Source organism: Rattus norvegicus, chromosome 7 (genome assembly GCF_021556685.1).
Source record: "Rattus norvegicus strain SHRSP/BbbUtx chromosome 7, alternate assembly SHRSP_T2T, whole genome shotgun sequence".
NCBI classification, from domain to species: Eukaryota; Metazoa; Chordata; class Mammalia; order Rodentia; family Muridae; genus Rattus; species Rattus norvegicus.
In genome coordinates, this window is record NC_141540.1 from 41,593,225 (window position 1) to 41,605,083 (window position 11,859).

The 11,859-nt window shown below is 39.5% G+C and overlaps 1 long non-coding RNA gene across 1 annotated transcript; it reads left to right on the top strand.

Moving 5' to 3' along the window:
* The first annotated feature begins 855 nt into the window (after positions 1-855).
* On the top strand, positions 856-10,638 carry LOC148004641 (uncharacterized). The gene is made up of 3 exons (XR_015626117.1): positions 856-1,249; positions 2,678-2,908; positions 9,159-10,638. It is a non-coding gene; the product is annotated as an uncharacterized LOC148004641 (long non-coding RNA).
* Positions 10,639-11,859: the final 1,221 nt, after the last annotated feature.

Here is an 11,859-nt window from a genome sequence, read left to right on the forward strand (position 1 = left end):
ACCTGTCAGAATGACTAAAATCAACAACAAAACAGACAGCTCATGCCGTCGAAGATGCAGAGCAAGGGAACACTCTTCTGTTGCTGATGGGGGTGCAAATTTGTACAGCCCCTAGGGAATCAAGATGGCTGTTCCTGAGAAAACTGGGAAGCAATCTACCTCAAGACCCAACTATACTACTTTTGGGCATATACCCCAAAGTAGTATATGTAGTAGATATACTCTATCTGACCACAAAGACACTGGCTCAACTATCTTCATCTGTTAATTTTAAGGACTACAGCTTGTCATATTTATCCTTACTTCCTGTAGCCTTCACATCATCTGTATTGGTAAAAGAGTAGCTGTGTATAAAATGCCATGGTTGGCATTGCCAAAGCAGTAGGATACTTCTTTATTTTGAGGAAGTCTTTAAGGGACCAAAGAACAGAATACCAAACCGTCCTGAACAAAGGCTGTTCTGTTTTTTGTTTAAGAAAAGTACAAGGTTTTTGAAAAACATCAGGAAGGGTTTAGGTGAAGGAAAAATAAAGTGCATCTTATAGACGGGACAGTAGGGGACAGAAAAAGCTTCCAGACTTAGAAAAGGTATCAAGGATCCTATAGTGAATTTGTCATCGAATTTGCCGTGGTGTAGGCTAGGTTGGCATGAGGTGGAAATAGAGAGTAGGTGGATTAAATAGTCTAAATTGCGGTAAATTCTTCTAGAAAAATTCAGACGATGTTTCTTTAGGAAAAAAGGGGAATTTTAGCACCAAGACAAAAGCCACCAGGAGGGGGAAGTTCAGGAGTGACCTCAGAAATGTGGCCATTGAGTTAATAACTTAAGTTACTTGAGCTACATTAGGCAAACTTGGCATGAGAAGACATACAGGCTTTTCTTCTGGTTTATTTTGTACACATTCAAGAGCATTGGACAGGATCTCTCTCTCTCTCTCTCTCTCTCTCTCTCTCTCTCTCTTTCTCTGCCATTCCCTCTCTCTCTGTCAATCTCTCTGCCTCTCTCTCTGTCATTCTCTCTCTCTCTCTGTCTCTCTCTCTGTCTCTCTCTCTCTCTCTCTCTCTCTCTGTCTCTCTCTCTCTCTTTCTGTTTAATTTTGTGCGTGTTTGCACTTTTAGAAAAAGTAGCTTTATGAGCGCTCCTCAGTGTTCAAGGCAGTATGACTGTGAGAATCAAGGAATCAGAAAGAAAAGTTTCTGCAGAACTTTGAAGATGTTCCTGGCATGTTCAAAAGAAGATATCCAATGGGTAATTGGAGATAAATCTTTTGAGCGTAGGAAGGAAAAGAGAGTTGGAAACAAAGACACTGGTGTTGTTTGTAAGAGTTTAGGACTCTTTTATTTTGAAGTTGTCTGCTTCTGTATGAAAGTACAACTCTTCCATACTCTATAACTCTGCAGGTTGTCTAACACTCCTATGGCACAGCATTAAGAGTTAAGGGTAGTTAACTGATTAGTAAATCTGGGAGGAATGTATTAGCATGCTTGCCCTTAGCTGACCCTTTCTTCCTCTCATAGGTCCTTATGTGTTTGAATTCCCAAACACCAGTCTTGGAACTGCAGCTACCCTGAAGCTACAGGGAACTTTTTCTATTTTTCTAATTTTTTTTTCAAATTTCTCTTTTTCACTAATCAATTCTAACTTTTGAAGAAAAAATCAGCCTTAAAATTCTTGGATTTATCTCTATGTTGTCGGGAAACATTGAAAAATTAAGTTGGTGGTGCAGTAAATATATGTTGAGTGAGGGAGTAATTGGTATGTTTAGAGTGTGCGGTTTGGGGTTTTGAATTTGAACTCAGAATAGGATATTTTGATACTAGTGGCTTTGAAATGATTGTATAAATATGCTTGGCACTTCTGTGGTTTTACCAAAACATTAAAGCTTTGGGTCAGTGCTATACTAACCTCTGTACATGATCTCAGATCTCAATCAGCCTCATCCAAGCGAAATGTTTCTATTAAGGCAGAGTTCGAAGCAAAGATACTCCTCCAACAAAGGCACTACATCTACAGTGGAGCCCAGAAAGCACTCGGGTGCTAAAGATGCATGTGTAGAGCTGTGTACAGGGCTGAGGAGATTCAGATGGTAACAGAGGAATCCAGCCAAGTGGAGTTGCAAAATGAGAGTGGTTTTAGTACTTAGAAGCGGGTTCACAAGACCAGTGTAGAGTCCCGTGTAGGCATTATAGCATCTGACATTTTAGGTTAGATTAAGGTGGCAATGACTAGCTAGATCCAAACTATTTTCATCTTCCAAGATGGCATGAGATGCTTTTTGTTTGAAATAGATAGAAAGGGAGAGATAGAAAAGGAGAGGGAGAGGGAGAGGGAGATGGGGATGGAGAGGGAGAGATAGAAAAGGAGAGGGAGAGGGAGAGGGAGAGGGAGAGGGAGAGGGAGAGGGAGAGGGAGAGGGAGAGGGAGAGGGAGAGGGAGAGGGAGAGGGAGAGGGAGAGGGAGAGGGAGAGGGAGAGGGAGAGGGAGAGGGAGAGGGAGAAGGAGAGAGTTGTTTTGGTTTTGGTTTACAACTTGAGGATACAGTCCGTCATGGTGAGGAAGGCATGGGAGCAGAAACAGCTAAGCTGTGATTGGTCGTCTCAGCAAACATCATGGTGGACCAGGAAACAGGATGCAGTTCATGGCTCATGATCCACTACCTTTCTCTTTTTTCCACAGCCTGTGAAATCCACACTAAAGATGGGTCTTCCTTTATTAGTTAAACTCCTCTGGACACGCTCTGAAATTTACAACAGTGTGTCTCCTGGGTGGTTCTATATCAACTCAAGCTAACAATGAAGATTAGCCATCAAATGTGCACCCTGACAATTTGACAGCCGAACCCATCACATGAAACCAGAACATCAGCAGTTTGCTATTGGACCTCACATCACTCCAGCTTCTATCTCTGTGAGTAGCTTTAACTAATGAAGACCCGATTGCCTGAAACCTTTCTCAGCACCTGTCTATATGGAACCAAGGCTCGATCCAGAGTAATAGTATCTTCAGTTGTGACTTAAAAGATGCCATTCAGACCAGAGTCAAATTCTCCGAAGGAAGATTGTAGAGACCCACAGCCACCCTCTATTTCTGAGCAGTAGTTTGAGAAGGCATTCCAAATGTTGAGCGAGTTGAAATGGCAGGGGCGTCTGACTCTGCTGAACCTCAGATAGATGCCTTGTCCAAAGAACATAACTGCATTATGGAGAGAATCGTTAAAAAGCTCAACTCCATGGTAGATAATAATTTGCTTCTTCCCTTGGAGAACCTCTACTTACTGAAGCAGCCTGTGCATTCCACTATCTTCAGAGTCTATTAGGTCCTCACAATGTCCTTTGCAAGTTAGTGAATCCTCAGATCCTGACTATGGGGGGTGGGGTGGAGTGTTGGGGATCACAATCCAAGGTCTGGCCTATGCTTCAGCCATAACACCTTCCTACACCTTCCCTAGACATCAGTTCCTCAGTCTAGTGAGTTGTTTTACTGGGTAAAATAGATAAGGATGCTATCTGTCAATCATGATGATCTGCATTTCATCCTACAAAGAAGCATGGCAGATGAAACAACTCCTTTGAGCTGTCCTATGCCTTGCACACATGCAATGTGACCATCTTCATACAAATAATTAAAGGAATGTAACAAAATTCTAAAGATCATCACTTCACTCCTGACCCCTAAATCTCATGTTTGTCTCAAAATGAGAAGTGTGTTTAATTTTGAAAAGTCTCCAGAAGGTTAACAGTTTAAAACACAATTAAAAGTGTAATGTTTGTTTTGATTTTGAAGCAGTCTCTTACCTGGAAGTCCAATAAAATGAAAATAAAGTTACACATTTTCAATATACAATAGCTAAGAGTAAACATCCCCACTCCCAAAAAAAGGAATAGAGGCATAGTAAGAAAAGGGAAATCCAAAGCATGAGTGAAGCCTAACAGGACACGCAGCGTCATGCCAGGTACCAGTCCCACTTCTCTACCTCTGTCACTTGTGACACTCATAGCTTCTTCTTTTTGATACAACTTGTCTAGATGATCATTTGTGAGCAGGAAATCTCTTAAGCAGTATTTTCAATTTCAGCTCTCTCCATGCAAACCCACAACTTGACCTTACCTCCTACATTCTCTTTTGAGTTGTTAGGGCCGTAGAGATGAGTTTCATGTTATGCATAGAAATGAAAATGCCATTTTTCGACTTGAGACACATATACTTTGTGAAGTTTATTCACATCTGTCATGTTGAAACAAGGTGGACTTGTAACTCATGTCTGAAATGTATCATTAGTAACATTAAAATTTCAGTTAATTTTTAAAATTAAACAATGCTTACATAAGCCTGGTGTCCCCTTTCAAATAGCCATCATTAAGGCACATGCTGAGTTTTATCTGGTAGGCTTCTTCCGGTTAAGTCAAGGAGTCGTGAATAATATATAGACTAGACCGGTATCCTAACAAACTTACAAATAAGACAGTGTAGTGAAAGGTGGCTCAGAAGCTAAGAGTACTGGCTGTTCTTCCAGAGGACATGGGTTCCCAGCAACTAAATGGAAGCTCACAGTTATCTGTAACTCTAGTTCCAGGGTAGCCAATGGACTCTTCTGGCCTACAAGAGTATCAGGCAGGCAGATGGTACACATATGTACAAACACACAAGACATCCACATTCATCAAATACAATTGAGGAAACTAAAAACCAATTTTCTCTACCTGCTTTCTCCTTCACTAAAAGACTGAAGGGATTGTGTGTGTTCTTGAAATGCTACTGAGTACCATTAATTCATAATTTTCCCCAAGAATAAAATCTGTTCTGGGTATTGGAGCTATATTATTAAAAATAAATTAGTATGATGGTAGGATGGTAGGGCTATAATATATATATATGTATATATATACATATATATACACACACACATATATATTGCATGTTATAACAATGAAACAAAAAAATCAGAGTGAGATATTACTGTGCAGAGGAAAATGAAAAAGGCTGTTGTCCCATTATGATGGCAAAAAAGTTGCTGGCATGGGAACATTAAATGGCACGTGTACTGTGGAGGCATATCTGATAGTTTCTTATGAAATTAAATGTTCTTCTGTCTCATGACCCAGGAATTACAATCTCAAGCATTCACCCAAGAAAAAAACATCTCCAAAGAATAATTGAAGATGCATATGCACATACATATTCAAAACTGCAGAAAGAACACTGGTATTCATCAATAGAAGAACAACGAAAGATCAGAAAAGCGAACTATTATCTACTCATGGAGTAAATCATCACTCAGAAATACAGAGGAATGAAATACTAATATGTGCAGTAACACAGAGCAATTCCCAGCTGGCCCACTGAGTAAGCAGATGAAGCCACTGGAGATTCCAAATGCTGTAATCACACACACACACACATGTATTTCTAGGTCAGATGATATTGATGTGTGGTGGGAGGAACCAGAATGACAGTTGCCTTCAGATGGGGACAGATCCACTTGGAAGTGGCATACTGAGGTTGAAGAATTCCAAAAGGATTCTAATTCTTACTACAGATTTGTTTGTAGAAATTTGCCAAATTTGGTGGAATTGTAGAGTTAGGTTCTATAAGGTTCTTCACTTACAAACTATGCCTCAATTACAAAATGAATAATAAATGAAAACTTATCAATTAAAAACTGAGGCACAGATTTTTTGAGGTACAGAAGAGCTATGTCCATTCAAACAATCAGTATAACCTCGTCTGGAATCCTACCTCTGAGCCTGATTCTGCCCGGCATGGGGAATTTCTCAAGCCAGAGAAAAGGACAAGAACTTCACTGTCTGTGAAGTTTTACTTCATGTGGGCCTTTCTTTTGATTTGAATTCAGTTTATTGAAGAATTAAACTTGAACATTCTTTTCATCTAACTACTCCGGAAATTTTACAGTGACAGTGAGCTATAGTCATGATACATGGGAATTTAGATATAGTGATTATTTGTTTTAAAGGTCACTTAGTATGGTTTTTAATATGAGTATATTAATATATGTCTCTAATTTTTGTTGGGTGAACTAACAGGTTAGGTTATGCAATACAACAATTTGAAATAGAAAGAAGAGGGAGCCAATAGCCAACCTTGGCAGAGGACCTTTTGATCAAACTTTATAGTGTCTGTGGGTAGCAAAGTGGTCAAGGCCATGGTGCACAAATATGAATGGATCTAGGAACTGATGACTGAGGGAGTCACTCCAGTGTTTTTCCATCTAAACTGTATTCCCCCTCTTAACCAATGGTTCTCAACCTTCCCAATGCTGCAACACTTTAACACAGTTCCTTAGCTTGAGGTGAGCATACCTATAAAATTATTTTGTTGCTACTTCATGGCTATAATTTTGCTACTGTTATGAGTCATGATATAAATATTTTATACACAGGATATCTGATATGTGGAGTTACAACATTCTTATCCTTCAGTGATGCCAAAGTGACTTGGTTTCCCATTTCCATAGTTTTGCTTATATCTCAGATTAGAATTTGTATAAGGCAGAGATGAAGATAATTATTAGATGTGAGATTATGAAAAATCAGTAATAGTTTGATTGTCCCTCAACGAAGAAAAACAAAGATGACTGAGAAAAAAATTAAAGCACGCCCAAGGAGAATATGAGTGAAAAGTTAGTAACTATTTTGAAAGCCAATGAAGAGTTAGTAAACTAAACAGGGGGTGGGTGAGAGCTGAGATGTGGTACAGAAACACAGAGACGACAAAGTGCAGCTCAGGGTTGCCAAGTCCCAGGCTCAGCAATGCAGAAGCTTAAGAGGATGACAAATGAGAGAAGCAATTTTGTGTTCTGATATCTATTCAATTACAAACTACATAGCGACCTCTAAAGAGCCTTGAAATGTGTTGACCTCATCCTCTGCTGGAACGAAATCACCACGGGTGATTGGTCTAAGTTCCTCAGGGGATAGGGCTGTGCATTCATTTGTCCTGCCTGTCCCTAGCTGATATTGAACAATGTATTTACAAAATTAGGATCTTATTTAACTCACCATGATCTTGAGTGGATACTTTGTCTTGTTTCTATGTCACTGGCAAAAAGGCAAACCTTCAACTAAGTTAAATCCAGCTAGATTCAAACAGAGTAAATTTGATCACGTTTTCCCTTCCCCCAACTCCTGTCAGATCTTCTCCATTTTCTATTTCTGTGGTGGAAAGACACTCAGGTTGGCCGCACTTCCTTGACATTGTTGTCACGGGTTAGTTCCATGAGCAGTCCACTCCATGAAACTCACACTTCCCTTTCTGGTTATTTACAGATCTCTTCCTCATCATAGCATGGGTGGCTTTCCAGTGTGACAACACGGGCATTGTGTATTCATATTCTCTAAGTCAATGGAACGTTCCACAAGAATTATAATGCCTTTGGCCACAGAAGTTCATCTGGGCAGAGTTCAGGCTCAGGTGGTACTTGATCTGAGGCTATACTGCTTGCTGGAGTGGATATGGCTCTTCTGAATGTCTGAATTTTATCCCTCATTTTTAAAGAGGGTTTTCGTTTGTGTTCATCCAGAATGTGAATTGGAGCAGAGCTCTTTCTCAGCTTAGTTCCAGACATATTCCAGATGTGTAAAAGGAACTAAATAGATATTTAAATATTTGTATTTCTCAAATAAATTTCAAATAAAATCTTTCTCTAGGCATAAGAAAGAAAAACAACCTTTTCAGCCCCACAGTTGAATAGGTATTTAGAAAACACATAACTCTTACTTTTAACCCTTCAGCATTATGAAAGCTCAGATTGAACCAATGAGCAAAACAATCATTGTGGTACTGTTTTGGTGCACACTGAGCTGTTTGGGAGAAGACCACTTCAATGCATAATACATGGTAAATTAGGTAAAGTGGAAAGCTATTGAGTTTCAAAACCTGATTCATACATGTGTGGCTTTAATTAGGTAGCTATGATAGATACATTATAAAATTTCATAAAAAGAGAAGCTAGCATCTGGATTCAACACAGAGACATGAGAGCTCTTGCTTCCCTATCCAGAATCCATGGAACCTAAGTTTGCTTTATCTCTAATTTCCTCCCAACTATTTCTAAACCATAAGACAAGCAAACTTTCACCAACAGGTTTAGGATCAGTGATTGGAGGCTCATAAAGAGCACCATGATTCAACATTTTTAGAAATATATATGACAGTGTTTTCTCTAAGTTACTGCTGCACAAAGATATGTACTTTTTACAATCCCATTCATTTGAAGATATTTATCATTTTGTTTCTTTTAAATTATCAATTAAAAGTCTGAGGTTTGATTTCCTTAATGTCAAAAGCATTTCAAAATATTTGTCAAAGAAAGCATAATTCTATATGAAATATTGGTAAATAATTTTCACACATAAATATTTCTTTACTCTTGAAATGTACATAAACACATTAACTTTTAAATTACCTGACATTTTCATTTAGTGCTTACAAAACTTCAGCCTTATATAATTTCTAAATGTCTTGTTATTGTTTTTTAGTTTATCTTTTCCTAGCACTTCTAAAATTTGTTTGACAATAATGAACACAAGCAGATTTTTATTTCCCTTTTGTATTGTTAAACACAAAATAGACATCCAAGATATTTGTTTGATTGAACAACTGAAAATTAATTTCAACACTATACACTCTGCAAATAGCTGTATTTGCACAAGAAATAATGAGATAGTCTTTGTCGTTTCTTAAGCTTGTAAACAAATAGTTATTATAAAAAGTCAAAAAGCTTTTTCACTTCTTTTGGAAATACTGAACACTCCAATCTTCATTTTTTTTGTGAAATTACAGAATAAATGCATATGATTTTTATCATTCAAAGTCACACATATACATACTTATGTATGCTTGTATGTCTAGCCATTTGTCCTAAATTCTACTAGAAATCTTAGCTTTGTTCTCAAAATATTTTTAAAGATAATCGTCTGGGTTTTCATGTAGAACTATTTCCAGTTTTCTGAGGATCTGCCAGATTGATTTCCAGAGTGGTTGTACCACTTGGTAATCCCACCAGCAATGGAGGAATGTTCCTCTATCTCGACATCTTCACCAGAATATACTGTCTCTTGAGGTTTTGATCTTAGCTATTCTGATTTGTGTAAGGTGGAATCTCAGGGTTGTTTTGATTTGCATTTCCTTTATGATTAAGGATGTTCAACCACTCCTTGGCAAATACCCAAAAGATGCTCCACCATACCACAAGGACACCTGCTCCACCGTGTTCATAGAAGCCTTATTTGTAATAGCCAGAGGCTGGAAACAACCCAGATGTCCTTCAACCAAAGACTACACAATGGAATAATACTCAGCTATTGAAAAGGAGGACATCATGAATTTTTCAGGCAAATGGATGGAGCTAGAAAATATCCTGAATGAGGTAACACAGACCCAAAAGGACATTCATGGTATGTACTCACCAATAAGTGGATATTAGCCAAAAGTTCCAAATACCCACAATACAAGTCACAGAGCATAGGAAGCTTAACAAGAAGGAATATCAAAGTGTGGATGCCTAAAACCCACTTAGAGGGGAAACAAAATAATCATAGGAGGCAGAGGGAAGGAGGAAACTCTGTAGGAGTCAGGGGCGGGGAGGAGAGGGGAAAAAGAAGGACAGGATCAGGATCGGTATGGGAAGAGACAGGAGGGACACCCAAGGGCTAGGAGAATGAATTACAATATGCAGCAGTGGGAGTTAGGGGGCAGGAGGAACCTCTAGAAAGTCCCAGAGACCTGAAATGTGAAAGGCTACCAGAACTCAATGGAGATTACATTAGCAGAAATGCCCAACAATGGGGAGATGGGACCAGAAGAGACCACCTCCAGTAGAGAGACAGGGCTACCAGTTGAGGTAGGGGAGGATGCAGAATTAACCCAGAATTGTTCCCGTCTAAAGGAAATGCAGAGCCAAATATGGAGTGGCAAGTCAAAGGCCACCCAGTGACTATCCCAACTTGAGAACCATCCCATGCACACACAGCAATGCACATGGCACTACTACTGAGGCCATATTATGTGTGCAAACAGGAGCTTCATGTGTCTTCTGAGAGGCTCTAACAGCGACTGACTGAGAGAAATCCGTATCCTTCCAGCCAACCATTGGTTTGAGGTCAGGGACCAATACGGAAGAGTTAGAAGAAGGACTGAAGGGGCTAGGGATTTAGCTCAGTGGTAGAGCGCTTACCTAGGAAGCGCAAGGCCCTGGGTTCGGTCCCCAGCTCCGAAAAAAAGAACAAAAAAAAAAAAAAAAAAGAAGGACTGAAGGAGCTGAAGGGGATTGCAACCCCATAGGAAGAACAACAGTAGCGACTAACCTGGAACCCCAGAGCTCCCAGAAACTAAGCCAACAACCACCTAGGAGCATACATCAGCTGGTTTGTGGCCCTGGGCTCATGTGTGGCAGAGGACTGCCATTTATGGACTCAGTGGGAGAGGATGCAATTAATCCTGTGTGAACTTGATACCCCAGAGAAGAGGGAATGCTGGTGGGGGTGGTTGGGTGGAGGCGCACTCTTTCAGCGCTGGGGGTTGGGATGAAGAACTCAGGGTAGGGGGACTGGGAAGGGGGGGCCACTTTTGGAATGTAAAATAAAACGTTTTAATAAAGAAAAAAAACATCATTGTCTTCTAAGGAGTGAAGTCTAATATATTATTTAGCTTCTTATGGATGGAAAAAACTAAAGGTGATATTTAAATATGAACCTTTACTGTTTCACTAGCTCTCTGAATTTGCAGAGCCGAGTACGAATGTGGTGGATTCTTGGTGTCATGGATGTAAGGTCAAGAAAAATGCATACACTATTACAGTGTGTATTGTTAATAGCGAGTTAGTTACCTTTGCACCCAGGTACACACCTCAAAATGGATAACATTGTGATATACACTTGCACAGGACTGACTTTGCTGACCAAACAGGTAGAACATGCAGCAATGAATAGAGAGTTAAATTTAATCTCTTTAAAATGGCTCCCACATAGGATGGGCACTCTGTGATCTTTTTTTCTCCAGACAGGAAATGCTGTTGTCAAAATATAAAAATAAAGGGGTATCTTTTATCCCCACTAAGTCTACACCGCAGTGCCGCTGCTTGAGACATCACGTGACTCAACATGGCAGCCCAGACGAGTTGCTCCACACTCCCTTACACTTAAATCTACACATGAAAGAACACACAACACAATAATCTTTGATCCAATTGATAAGATATAATTGCTCACCTAAACACACAAAGCCCAGTACACGTCCATCCCTTAAGAACATTTATAACAATCTGTAAAGGTACAGCAAGGAATCTTAATGTCAACTGCCATATTGTCCCTACCTACTCTCTCCCTCCTCCTCTTCCTTCAAACTTTTCTCCTGCCCATCCTTCCTTCTCATCCAATGACAGGCCTCATTCTACCTTGTGATACCTGTGATACCATCCCACAAGTAAAGAACAGATTATCTTTTTAACTTTTTTTTAATTAAGATATATTTGTGTCATTTTCTCTTTCTCCTCCCTACCTCCAACACCACCAGTACCCTCCCTCCTTCTAAAATGTATGGCTTCTTTTAAAAAAAATGTTATTGTTACACATATCTTTAAATATATAAATAAACCTGCTGGGTCTCTTTAGTGTTGTGTGCATGTATATGATTTCAAGGAAGGCTGCTCAGTATTGCATAGCCCATTAGGAGTCATCCAATTCTTGGGGATGACTGATTCTACCACTTACACAATTCCTTAGTAGCCTGTAATTTTTCGACTAGGGATACAATGTGTCCCTGTGAGATTTCCTTCTTCCATTGTACAATATCTGCTGGTAGTGTCCTCATTCATCCCTTGTTTAGGTAGCCATACTGTTGGT